The sequence below is a fragment of the Thamnophis sirtalis genome, unplaced genomic scaffold (assembly GCF_051295495.1).
Source record: "Thamnophis sirtalis isolate CommonGarterSnake01/CBP01778 unplaced genomic scaffold, rThaSir2_p1.2 scaffold_11, whole genome shotgun sequence".
Classification (NCBI taxonomy): domain Eukaryota; kingdom Metazoa; phylum Chordata; class Lepidosauria; order Squamata; family Natricidae; genus Thamnophis; species Thamnophis sirtalis.
In genome coordinates, this window is record NW_028261391.1 from 16,103,005 (window position 1) to 16,117,535 (window position 14,531).

A 14,531-nucleotide genomic window follows, 5' to 3' on the forward strand; every position below is an offset into this window, starting at 1 on the left:
CAGCAATCTCAATGGGGAAACTGGCAGGGAAGATTTTAATCAGAGGTGGGTTCGGAGCGGTTCAGCCGAATAGGTAGTAACTCGGCCGAACACATGACCATACCGGTTCTGTCCTGGGCGCCGCCATCTTTATTCTCTGTTCTGAACACGCGCAGAACAATCTTCATTGAAAAATTGTATTTCCCCCCCCCTTTTTTTTTAATGGTGTGCGCATGCACAGTCCCAGAGGGGTCCCAGAAATGCAGGAGTTTTTGCCCTCCCCCAGCCTTCAGGAGCACTCTGCACATTTCAGCAGGGGGAAGGAGGAAATGCCCCCATTTTTGCAAAAAACGGGTGAAAATTGGCTGTTTTCTGCCCATTTGGGAGCATTTTTGCCTTCCCCCAGCCCTACTGAAGCCTGCAGAGTGTTCCTGGGGGCCAACCCCCCCCCTCTTTTTTCTTACTGAGTAGTTTGCAAGCGTTCCCTTAGCTCTGGCGAGGCCGGAGGACACCACCACCACCACCCCCACCAAAACTTTTCGCCACCGTTTCGGTGAGCATGGCTCTGGTGAGGGGGTCATGTGACTATGTGTGAGTGACATCAAATTGGCCATGCCCACTTAGTCATATGCCTCCCATCTAGCCACTCCCACCAAACCAGTAGTAAAAAAATTTGAAACCCCCCTGATTTTAATTCTCCCAGGTAGGTAGTTTACACTCTCCTCTACCCAATAGGAGGGCCTTGCAGTGTTCATGCAGTGTGCCTCATGAGCAATTTGAGCTTTCTCCCTTGCCCAGAAGCAGCTGGGCAAGTGCCTTGTCTTGTTGGCCATCCACACAACCTCCTTACCCAACAGCAGCCACTTAGCTGCCTACTGCTTGAGAACTACCTGGGACCATTTGCCTAGACAGTCATCTTGGATTCAGTCTAATCAGATTTTGATTTCTCTATCTGAGGATCTCCCAAATATTATGGGTTTCATCTTCTAGCATGAGTGGTATATCAGATCTTGTTGAACTACAAAGACTAGCAGCATGGCCAAGATGCTGAGAGTTGTGGTTTGTCGACCTTCGGAAAGTCTTTGGACTTTGTATGTTTGCCCCAAATACGATTAGTGTAATGCAACAGGCTTAACTTATTTAATTTATTTTTTAGTTGCCTAGCACATGAAAGCATAGATTTCAAAAAGTCTGGATTTTCGCTATGTGTTAAGCAACAAAAATATTTAACTGAGATTAAAGCTGACCAAGTTTAGCATGCTGTGTGAATGGAACCAAGCTTTAATTTAACTGTTTAGGTATGTCTTGTAAAAAGTTCTTGAATTATTTCTGGTCCAAACTGTTTGTTTCATCTTCTAGCATAGGTGACATTTCAGATCTTGCTGAACTGCAACTGCTAGTAATTGCTAGTTGCTAGTAGTTGCTGGAAGTTGTAGTTTGTCAACCTTTGGAGGGTATTTACATTGTTTTCCTTGGCTTTTAAAAGTCTGTAACAAGGGTCTCTCCCATAAAACATAACTGGCCATTCCATGTTCAGTTTAATACCTGTTGGCTACATTGTGGAAGCAATTTAATAAGGCGTAGAACAGTGTGCAGCCATTGAGAACTAATATTTGTCATGGGCAGACCAACTGCCAGCTTAGCTGTTAGCATGCTTGGTGCTTCCTGATCCTAATTAGTAATAAGGGTGGAAATCATAGTTTAAAACGAGAGATTATATTGTGCTTTCAATAATTCTTGCAACACAAGGTCTAAATAATTATGACTCTAGTCCAGTGATGGTCTTTGGTCAGAGTGCCCAAAGCGTGCGCATGCGCCTGAATCCCCAAAGTGCATTGCACGCACCCTCTGTGCATGCACTCCACCCCCTGTGCATGCACACATGACCCCCGTGCATGCACACATGACCCCCCTACATACACCCCACCCCCGTGCATGCACACATGACCCCCTGCATACACCTCACCCACCCCCCGTGCATGCACACATGACCCCACACACACATCTTGCACCCTGCACAAGTGATCCACCTGCACCTGCCCCACCCCCTCGCACATGAGCGGCAGAGCTGAACTGGGGCAATGGCTTGCGTGCCATCAGAGAGGCTGCTGTGTGCCACTTCTGGCACACGTGCCATAGGTTCGCCATCACGGCTATCGTCTTTTGTACATTGTTCATTAAATGTATAACCTCTCCCCCCCCTTTTCTTAAGTAGCTCAAGATAAAATCCATAACACTTCTGCAATTTTTTCTTTAGAGTAACCATCACGAAGGAAGGACTAGCCCAAAGTTACGCAATGACCGAAGGTGGATTTAAATCTGGATCTCCCTGATCCTTATCCAATCCTTTAATGCCATGTGATTACTCAGAAAAAGTTTGTTTCAAGTCTTTCCATTATTGCTATTTGCAATAAACATTGGGGATCACCTATCCCGTCCCCTTATTAGAAAATCTGGAAGAAGCACATCTAACTGATGTGCAACATTTCAGTTAGAATCTCACTTTAGCACCTTCCTTGCATGAAATGCACTTTATAGATCAGGCATGGGAAACTGGCCTATGGCAAATGTTGGGTTGGGTTCCAACCATCATCAGCCTCTCGCAACATTGATAAGGTTGACAGGAACTATTTAATAGCAATATCTATTTAACCACATCTGGCTACAGGTTTTCCAGTTGCAGAAATGACGGGCACAGCACAAAATGTGTACTCATCTTGGAGTCCTGATTGAATGGAAGAAAACTTGGGACATTGAATGTTTGTCCCAAAAATGATTGGTTTGATGCAACATGCTTAACTTATTTAACTTATTTTTTTACTTGCCTAGCACTTGAAATCATAGATTAATTAAAGAGTCTGGATTTTCACTATGTGTTAAACCACAGGGGGAAAAAATGTCTATGGAGATTGTCAGTCATCCAGGTGCTGAACCAGAAAGTCCAGTTACCTCTTGAAAAAAAGCACCTTTGGGACACAGATTTTTTTAAAAAAAACTAAGATTAAAGCTTCCCGAGCTTAGCGTGCTGTGTGAATGGAACCAATTTTTAATTTAACTGGTTAGGTACATCTTATAAAAAGCCGATGAATTATTTCTGGTCTAGACTGTGTTTGTTTTATCATGCTTCCCAATAATCTGTTACTCTTTGTTTTGTTATTTTGAGAATGGCTGGCAAATCATTATGTCAGAAGAATATCAACAAATGTGCACACTTAAATGTTCACTACATGAAATACAGATGATCTAAAACTGGTTTCTCAAATGTGTAAATGATCTGATATAACCGTGGGTAGCATCTTAATTAACTAGTGGAAAATGAACAGAGTATCATTGATCACCCATAAATTAGGGAGGTTACCACTTTGTTACAATGGGGAAAATGTCTTGCATTTTTAGAACAATTCTAATCATACACTTCTGCACATAAATTAACATTGTACCAAACTGGATCCTTTCACACACACATACACAGACAAAAACAAACACCTTTTTCAAGCTATATTCTAATTCTTTTATATTCTCATCAGGCCCAGGAAATTGTCAGACCAATTTGTTCCTTCATTAAACTCCATCGTCTTCACTCTTGTATAAGGCCTGAAAGAATCATTATGTACCAAAATTACATAAACCGTAATATGGCTGGTATCAGTAATGGACTTTTTTGCTAGGTTCTTTTGCAACTGTTCCTCCAGTAATAGTCTTTTGGCTGTGGGGAGCATCAGAACTGTCCTGACTCCATCCTTTAGGATTGCTAAATTGACAAGAGAAAATATGACTCTGACAAGTCAATTTTCTTGCAGGCGCCAACCTCTGGTAAAAGATCCATTCTAGTTAGCACAATACAATCCTTACGGTACATAACACGAAACCAATACAGCTAAAATATATATCTTCCAGAGCATCCTTCCTGTTCACTCAAGTTATAAGAGCTTCGTCTTGTCACAATATTGTCCAAAATGTGTCAGATTGCATTACGTCGGTTGCAGTTTAGAACCTTCTCAGCTATGGCATCAGTTTTATTCGACTTTACCCAGTGAGGCTCACTTGACCTTCATATTCTGCATTGAAATGAGGAAATGTGTGTTTTTGATATGAGTCATATTTTTAGCCTCTTTTTATAGTTTAAAGTGGCTAATGGTATATGCTGATTCATGTGCTGGTCAGTATCATTCCGTGTTAAGGTCTTGTTTTTAATTGCTGAGTGCTTGTGGCATTGGAAAATCCGTATATGTAGATGAGATCAGGAACTAGGAACGAAGGGATATACTGGGATGAAACAGAGCTGTGCTTTGTTCACATTTCTACTGGTGTTAAAACTTCTAAGACCTTCAAACAAGATTATCCCGGTTGCTGTAATTGCTGGGAGTTTATTGCCTGATGAATCAGGAACCCATGAAGCTGAAGGACAAAACTCAGTATTGATTGAAATAATCCTGCAACCAGAACAGAGTCTGAATGAAAGTCAGAAACTACTGGAATTTAAGGTGTTTTTTTTTCCATTTGACCTTTTAAGAAGAGAAGAAAAAAAGTTATTTCTCTCTCTTTCTCAGTTGTCACTAAGTCCTTTATTTTCTCAGTATTGCATTTTCCCAAAATAGATGTAGACGCTGGGAATAATTGTAATTTATTTGTCTCCATCCTTGACACTGAGATAATGGGAGAAAAAACAACATTAGCTTTTTAATTGGCCAGTCAAGCTGCTGTCACATCAATGGAGCGTTATCTAAGTGGCAAAAAAAAGCTTGTAGTTTTACATCTTCGGAAGGGTTGGAACAATTTTATGTATTTGTACAACACTGTGAATATTACCTTCTGTGAAGGATACATAATTATCTTTTCTTTTTAATTGGTAGCCTCGCTAACGTCTGCTTTCACTATCCTTCTGTAACTGGGAATACTTACATGTTTATCAACTGAAAAACAGAACTTGAATATAAAATATTGGACCCATTGCATTATGTGTCTTCATTTCCAAAACTCTAATCTCCTTTGACAGTGGATGAGGTGGATTACCTCTCTTATTAGAAGAACAATGCCTTAATGCAGTGTTTTTCAACCTTAACTTTAAAATGTGTGGACTCCAACTTCCAGAATTCCTCAGCCACCTTGGAAGTTGAAATTCACACATCTTAAAAGTTGCTAAAATTGAGAAAGACTGCAGAAAGTTGGTGCCTGCAGATGCTAGATTCAGTAACAATGATGGGAAATGTTCTGACCCAAGCTTCCTTAAAAAGCATGAAGCAGAGTCTTGGTCCCAGCAAAACCCCTTTTATTTACACGACTGTGAATTCCCCTCATTCACAGCCAGCAAGGCTTAGCCAACAGTCTTTCCTAGGAATATTTTCAACACGAACCTTATCTCGCTTGGCATTTTAAGGTGACAACCTCCTCACTGGTCGCCGGTTGGCCACAATAGGAAACAAGAAATACTGTTTGTAGACAGTGGTACCTGGAATCCTCAGAAAGTTAGTGCAAAATATATTTGGCAATGCCACAAAAGTGGATCAGGACCATGCAAAATAGGGTTGGTTAAAAACTAAAAGGCAACATAAAGATGCCAGCAATTGAAGTAATGCTATGTTCTAGGAAGATCTCTCTAAGAAGGTTAATAGGGAAATTTAACTTTCTGATACCCACATAAACATTTTTGTGAGCTCTGAGACCTTGTCCAGTCTATAGTAAGTTACCATGCTTGGAATTTTAATTAGGAAAAAGGTTCCCATTCATTCCAATCAAGCTTTATAGCATCAAGAGTCCTTTGGCGACACGCTTTTCCAATTGGAAAGCTTGAAACGCCCGGTTAGGAACATTATCAGGGGGGGGGGGGGAATTATGTGTGCGCTAAGAGATGAACAATGACTTTATGACACATAATCAGTATGTTAAATTTGCCTCGGACATGAATGGCCCAAAGTTTAAACAAATGTCATAATGAAAGCAATTCACAGGAGATGGTTGTCTTTGAAAGTTCTCCAAAAAGAAAGAAAGAGAAAGGAAGGAAGGAAGGAAGGAAGGAAGGAAGGAAGGAAGGAAGGAAGGAAGGAAGGAAAGAAAAAAAACAAAGTAGATTTGGACTTGAAGGAAAAAACAGACTATAGAACTGAAATATTGTTTAAAAACATCCTGGAAAAGGCAATGACAAACCAGTTCTGTAATGTTGCCAATAAAGCACCATGGCTATTTCTATGTAATCTAGGGGTGTCAAACTGGCGGTACATAGGCCGAATGCATCACGCGCAGGCCATGCCCACCCCAGATCCCTGAAGGGGGGAAAACGTCCATGACGGCAATGTGACGCGGCGAGTTTGACACCCGTGATGTAATCCATATTCAAAATCAGAGCATGACTTTGCATACATACCAGTGGTGGGTTCTAGATCTGGTCGCAACTGGTATGCTGCACCCGGGCCAGGCATCCTAGTTGGGCATGAGCGCTGTTCACGCATGCGCACACGACTGCCTTGTGACACCCAGCTGCTCGGTGGAGGTTGTGTGTGTGCGCAATTGACCCGGTTGCTTCATAAACAGATTAGGAACGCAGAAGGGTGGGCCAAATGAGCCACTGTACCGGAACAGTGGTCGCTGCTCCCGGCTACCACTGGCCGTACCACTTGGAACCCATCACTGATACATACATACATATGTATGAAATGACACTCAATGTCACCTGTGTGTAATTGTAAATGAGGTTAAAAATGTACAAGTGACTTCTGAGAGAGACTAAGACTCAAGCTGTTGTCACATTTCAAAGTTGTTAGAGCAAAGTTTAGGATCGTTTGTTTTTTTTCGTTTGTTTTAGGCTGGTGCCTAAAATTGTCCATTTCTCCCACTTACTGAAAAGCTAACAGATTGTATCACAAATGAAGAAAAGGGAGAAAAAAGCCGGGCTGAAAAACAGACAGCGAGTGGAAATGGCTGCCAATCAACAAGTCTTTAATCCTTGACTGCTGCAGTGACTTCTGTTTTCCAATTAACTGTGTGCTTGCTTTGTGTAGATTTACATGATTATGACTGCTATGAAAAAAAATGTAATTGGTTCTGGTCAGAGTCCATTATAAGAAATGGGCTGGAAACAGATTTCCAACTTTTATGCCCGCAAATCTAAAGGCTGCAATGAAGCCAACCCTTAGCCCAGCCATATACCACATGGTTTCAATCACTGTTTCCTCGATTAACCACATAATGACTGAGTAGTCAACCACCATAAAAGAAGAACAGGATTAAGATCTTGGTTATTTGAAATACTCTTGGTGTCTTAAGAATTTTTTCTTGAAGCCCAGTTTAACACATCCACAATAAACATTTGGAGATTTTTAATTTTAAAAAATTGTGGGTACGTTTCATAAAACATGATGCAATCATTCAAAAAGTAATAATGAGACATCAGAAAGATGGGGTTCTTTTTAAATCTTAATTTTAAATTGTGTGATGTGTGCAGGATCAGACCAAAAAACTGATTTATTCCAGCATTCGGCTGCCAAAGTGACTAACTATATAGGTAACAGGAGGCCCCAAAGAACATGTTGAATTGAATCTGTGAGGATGGGTAGCTCAGCGCTGTTCAAAAGAAAGGTAAATAGCAAATTTATTTTTAAAACCTTAGCTTCAGAGAACATGCATGTACATATCTATTTGTGCAACATTCTGTGTGCATGAATTGATATAAATTCATGTAAATTCATATTTACAGATATTGGAACAAAACATAAGGTATGAAACAATCCCTATACATTAAAAGCCAGTGAAGAACTGGGAGAAATGTTAAATCCCACTGATTTAAATGGTTTATATAGGACCATCTGGATTTAAATATATATAAACATATGAGGACATAGGCATTGTTCATACAGGCCCAAATCCAGCAATATTCAGCCATGCGTGATAATCTATGATGAGAATTGGAGATGGGGTAAACTTTCTTTGAATAATAAGAAACACCATTTAAAATTAAAAGGGGGCTAAAACATTATCATGCTTTTCCAGATTTCTGTTACATAAGGATTAGTCTACCCCAAGAGGAAATACAGGAGTGGTCAGCATGCAATTTAACAGCAAAATTAACATACTTTATTGTATATGTTTGCTGGGGAATCTGGCTTCATTTGAACCTCCATGCATATCATTAGACTTAGGAAATGTTTTGTGACTTAATTGGAAAGATCTGAATTGTCAAAGAGCTTCTCAGTCATAGACACATATAAGAAAAAAAATCTGCAAATTGGGTGCAAGATTATGCTTTTTCCTACAGCTAAAGAGAGATTTTGAAAAGATTACGTGGATTTCAGCAGTGGACAAATAAAAAACAGATTGTTCTGTTGTCAATAAGACCAGATTGAAATTCAGACCCAAAGTGGCAATATTGTTCCATATTTGATGTTTTCATCCGGTTATTTTTTTTTAATCTCACAAAAAGTTTTATGTAATAGTAATAGCAATAGGACGTGGTGGCTCAGTGGGTAAGACACTGAGCTTGTCGGTCAGAAAGGACAGCAGTTCGGCAGTTCGAATCCCTAGTACTGCGTAACAGATTGAGCTCCCATTACTTGTCCCAGTTTCTGCCAGTTCGAAAGCACATAAAAATGCAAGTAGAAAAAATAGGAACCACCTTTGGTGGGAAGATAACAGCGTTCTATGTACCTTCAGCATTTAGTCATGCTGGCCACATGACCACCGAGATGTCTTCGGACTGTACTGGCTCTTCAGCTTTGAAACAGAGATGAGCACCGCCCCCTAGAGTCAGGAATGACTAGCACATATGTGCAAGGGGAACCTTTACCTAATAGCAATAGCAATAACACTTAGACTTATATACCACTCCATAGTGCTTTAGAGCACTCTCTAAGCCAGTATTTTTCAATCTTGGCAACTTTCAGATGTGTGGACTTCAACTCCCAATATTCTCCAGCCACCATATTGCCCCCAACAATCTGGATCTTCATTTCAGCAACCTCGGAAGGATGGGTCAACCTTGACCCAGTCAGGATCGAACTAGCAATGAGCAGAGCCAACCCGCAATACTGCATTCTAACCACTGAACCACCCTGGTAATAGAATTCAATTATATCTAGATTCACTAATCAAATTTAAAATGGTTTTGAATGGATTGTGGTTTAAATGATGACATATGTTCACCATGGTGGTAGCATAATATGGGAACGAGGCCATCACATAAAGCTGTACTTGCAAGAAATAGAGCTGCTGAATCAGGAGTTGGATGTTCTTAAGCTTAACAAAACTGCTATGTCAACATGGATCAGGCACTTCTCACGGTCACCAAGAGAACAACCAAAAGTATCCATTAACTTGCAGAAGTAGGAGAAAAATGGCCAGATTTAAAAATAGACCTATTGAAAGGGTTTGTCCTTTTGGGCAGATCTGTGTTGACATGGCTTCATTCTTGCCTGTAATAAAAAGACTTATTTGGCCAAGCTCTTTCTTAATAACTTTAGAAGTCTGGAGAATTAAATTCTGGTGTGAAGCCTGACAGTAATGTATCAGTTAAAAAGAACTTTATGAAAATATAACACAATCCCTAGTTTAGGATTTATTGTGTTGTGTGAACTCAGCCAATGAGTGCATTGGTATGAGCCATGCCTTCCCCAGACCAGGATCAATTTCCAGTTGCCTTCAGTGCTGGTTAGCATCCCAGCTAGCTTGTGGTCTGAAGATTTCATGTCTGTAGGCTGGAATTAAAAATAATAATAATTCTAGTAGGTGGCAATGGGAGTGTCAGTCCCTTTTGATATTGTGATATCTTGGTGCTGTCTGAGTGGTGGTCTGCTTTCAGATGTTTCATTAGCATAACTGTTAGGAATATAATTCTAACAATTGGGTTGGCAATATATAAATCATGTAACAATGCTATACCTGTTTCTTTAAATCATACTGTAAAATGTGATTGGTTGCTGTTTTCCTCAATCGGCCATAAGAGGGAGCCACAATGACTGTTAGTTCTCTGTTCGTTAGATGGTGGGCTAATCTGATCTGAGTGTTTTGGAAGCTGGCTGTTAGAAAGTGCTAGAGCAACAATGGGAACTCACCCCATCACACAGTGCTTGAATCTTGAACTGCCTGCCTCCTGGTTGAGAAGCTGAACGTCTTAACCACTAAGCCACTGCCTTGACTTACTGCTTTCTGTCTCTATGTCCAAAGACCAAAAAAAAAAAAAGATTAACATCTCTCTCTCTCTTTCTGTTTCTGTCTGTTTTTCACACACAACACGCACACACTAACATCCAGGTCTGGATTACATACAAATCCTGTAAATAATGAAATACAATTGCATTAAGCAGAGTTTGCCACTTGGTCTAGGTTTGGATATCATGCCAAATCTAACCAGCATGTCATCTAGGCTAGATCAATTAGTCATCCAAATGATCATTTGTGCTGTGACTGTTTTCTTTCCAACTTGATTTCCTTTCTTAAGATACAACCGCCTACCTGCAAACCAGGCATGAACACTCTCATCTTCGCTACTTGTTTGGAACCGGGAGCTCGCGCACAGCGCTTCTGCGCATGATTCTTTGATGATGTCTGGGTGGATGGGCGGAGCCTCCCGCCGCCACCGCTACCAGTTCATCCAAACTGGGGCGAACTGGTTGAATACCACCTCTGCTGCAAACCTACTTCTGCTTCTAACAAGGTGAATGAGAATTTAGCATCTTCTGAATAGATGTTTTAAAGCCTTTCTTTACATGTTCACCATAAAAAAGAAGGATTTCCGTAAGCATAATCCCTGCTTTTTTAAGAGTTAGAAAACCAGGAAGACTGGGGTATGTGCACTAGGGAGATGAAGCAGATCGTTGACTGCACCAACCATATCAAAAAGAATATATCGCTTTCTCTAAATCTGGATGGCCCTGAGGCAAAGGCCTTTCTCAGAAGGAAATAGAAAAGGATAGATTGAAGGTCTTTTGATAACCCTTTATATCAAATAATTAAGGTGTTCCTTTTATTTAATTTTAATTTAAAAAAAACTGTAAAGGTAAAGGTTCCCCTCGCACACGTGTACTAGTCGTTCTTGACTCTAGGGGGTGCTGCTCATCTCCGTTTCAAAGCCGAAGAGCCAGCACTGTCCAAAGACGTTCTCCATGGTCATGTGGCTGGCATGACTAAACGCCGAAGGTACACAGAGCACTGTTACCTTCCTACCAAAGGTGGTTCCTATTTTTCTACTTACATTTTACATGCTTTTGAACTGCTAAGTTGGCAGAAGCTGGGACAAGTAACGGGAGCTCACTCCGTTATGCAGTGCTAGGGATTTGAACTGTTGAATTGCTGACCTTTCTGATCGACAAGCTCAGTGTTTTAGCCACGGAGCCAACGCATCCCTAAAATATTTCTTTAAAATCCCACCCTTTAAAATTGGGTAGCTCCGAAACCAGCTATGCAGAATTCTATTAGAATGTTTTTGATGCCAGTGGCTGGATGATAACTAAGTCTTCTAATATTATATCCTGATTCACAGCTAGGTTTATCCCAATTTTAAAAAAGGAGTAAGCTCTGTGACTAGAGAGAGCTTTGAAGTGAAAGGTTTATCTCAGGAGAACAATAGGAAACTGCCTGATTAGAGGCAGTTTGATACCCTTCCATTTCAGCAGGTCAGAGAGGAAGAGAAAATGATGGCTTTCAACCAGAGCATGTAATATCTACCCGATTACAAGACGTGAAATGAAAAGAAGTGGGAGATACTAGCATTTTTGGACATTTTGTTATATTGAAAAATGATTTCCTAGTTGGTCACTATGACTGATTTTCTTCAGTTTAAAACTGACATTTATTAAAAAAAAATACATGCATATACATTGAACTGATATATGGATCTTTTGTTAATTCTCTCAATTCGGCGAACCCCCAAGTGCCACCCCTGGCTGGCCACGCCCACCCTTCCCAGGAGTCTTCACACAGCCCATTCATCATGCCAGGTAAGTACAGGTCCCTCGGGGAAGGCAAAGTTTCCAGAAGTCTGGAAACAGGCCTATTTTCAGCCTCCGGAGGACCTCTGGAGCCTGGGGAAGCCTCCCGAGCCTGCGGAATGTGAAAATAGCAATAGCAATAGCAGTAGACTTATATACCGCTTCATAGGCCTTTCAGGCCTCTCTAAGCGGTTTACAGAGAGTCAGCATATTGCCCCCAACAATCTGGGTCCTCATTTTACCCACCTCGGAAGGATGGAAGGCTGAGTCAACCCTGAGCCGGTCAGATTTGAACCGCTGACCTGCTGATCTAGCAGTAGCCTGCAGTGCTGCATTTAACCACTGCGCCACCTTGGCTCCCACCCACCCATCCATCCTCCCACCCATCCATCCATCCGCCATGGTGCAGGAGGCTGACTAGGCCCCACCCACCATGACCCGGCCCCTCCAGCAACAGGGTAGTGAACCCATTGCTGCAATTTTTGAAGCCTACCCTAGTAGATCAGATCATTAATACTATTCTTCTGCAAACATTCAAAAGCCACTGGTGATATATGACTAGAGAGCATCATACTTCCTCTGAATCCTATACATGTCTTTCTTAAATGAACAGATTGCTTCTTATTCAGAAATAACAGGATAATTCATTCTTCTAAATAAAAGACGAATGCCACCAAAGGGTATTGACCTAAGTAGCAGGTATAAAATTAAATGTGTCTCTTTTATTGTTAGGTTCCTTTTTTTAGTTTTTCTTTTAGAGACCAAAAAGCACTATAAAAGGTTGCAACTTAAATACAGAAAAGCGTTTTACCATCATTTCTTTTTATAAGTGCTATTAAAGTAGTAACGAAAACTGACTGGGTGCATCTGCTGGGTAATTTTTTTCAACTTCAGTAATAATGAATACTTTGCCCATTTTTGTTAAATAGGTCACTGGCATTTGTTTCTCTGCATACGTCAAGAAACTGCTATTTTGTTCAATAACCTTTTGTCTGCCCAACTTTAAAAAAAAACACTTTCTAGCTTTTGTGTTCTTAATTATTGTTATATTCCTATAATCATTCCAAGAGTTTAGATTTCCAAATGATTCCTTGTATTTTTTTTTTTAAACTCATTTTGGAAGAACGTTCTGAAGAAACAAGAAACCATTTCTTCCAATATCAAAATGTTGCAGTTTTGTGGAAAAACCTCTGGAGATATTTAAAATTATTAGAAATAGTTCAATTTAGTGCCACTATTATATCACGTTTTCTGTGTATTTTACAATCACATTCTTCTCCTGCGAGAGAAAGAAAAATCTCCCATTTCTTTTTCAGTTTCCCACTTTCAGACTCCCACTTAGCTCATGGAAATCAGCCAAAGGTAACTAGGTATGGATGGAAGGTCTGTCTTTTGTGGATAAAATCATTCCAACCAGCTTATTCAATGTGTTGGTATAAGAACACATTTATTCCCGTAACATTGTAAGATAGGAAACATTTTTCTACATGTGGAAATTGATTACTTTTTGCTATTTTGTGCCTGGTTACACAATAATAGGAACCAGAGATTGAGCTGGCACTTCCCCCCCTAATTTCTCTCACTGATAGCTAACCTTTTTCATTTGGAGTGCCCAAAGCATGCGTGTATGTGCCCGAACCCCCAAAATGCAATGTGCGCACCCCGTGCATGCATCTCCATGCATGCGTGTATGTTCATGCCCCCTGCATGCCCCATGCTCCCCGTGCATGCACGGCAGAACTGAACTGGGTGACGGCTTGCGTGCCATCAGAGAGGGTGCTGCGTGCCACTGTGGCACGCGTGCCATAGGTTGGCCATCGTGACTGTAACTGCTTCATCGTAATCTATTTTTTCACTGCATCCAAAGCTTTCCTTTAATGCCATGGGACTATCTTACTGTTTTGTCAATCAATGAAAATACTCCTCTTTTGTCTTTGACCATGGTATGACCCTCACTGAAATATAGTCAAGTAGCTGGGAAAAATGTCCCTCTTCAAGAATCTCTGCTCCCCACTCTGAACTCTTTCCAAGATTAAGATGGATCATGTCCAAAGCACCCTTAACCAGTCCAGATAACATCCTGGAACCAAAAGCCGTGTAAGGCCACTGAAGATCCTCATGGAGGGGATTAGCCTACGCATAGTCCTTCAAAAATCTAGGCATCTGGGATTACCTTTCGGTGACCCTAATACAGCATCCTTGCGGTTTTCTAAATAACAGTTTGGAACAGGTTAGTCCAGGGGTCAGCAACCTGCAGCTCTGGAGCCACATGTGGCTCTTTCATCCCTCTGCTGTGGCTCCCTTTCACTGGTAAGCTCCACAATTTGATAGGATGAGAACCGGCAGTAGCAGCTGCCAGAACCCACCCCTAATTCTAACCTTGTGAGCCACTGCGCTCTACTACAGTATTTCTGTTTCACAATAAAATGTGGGAATAATGCTAGCAGGAGGGTGACAAGCAATGGTGGGATTCAGCCAGTTCGCACCTATTCGGGAGAACCAGTTGTTAACTTTCTAAGCAGTTTGGAGAACAGGTTGTTGGAAGAAATCTCATTTTGGTTTTTTCCACTTTACAGGGCTAATCTTGTAAGGAAGGCAGGAAGGAAACATTCTGGTGTTGTTTCTAGCCTCATCTTT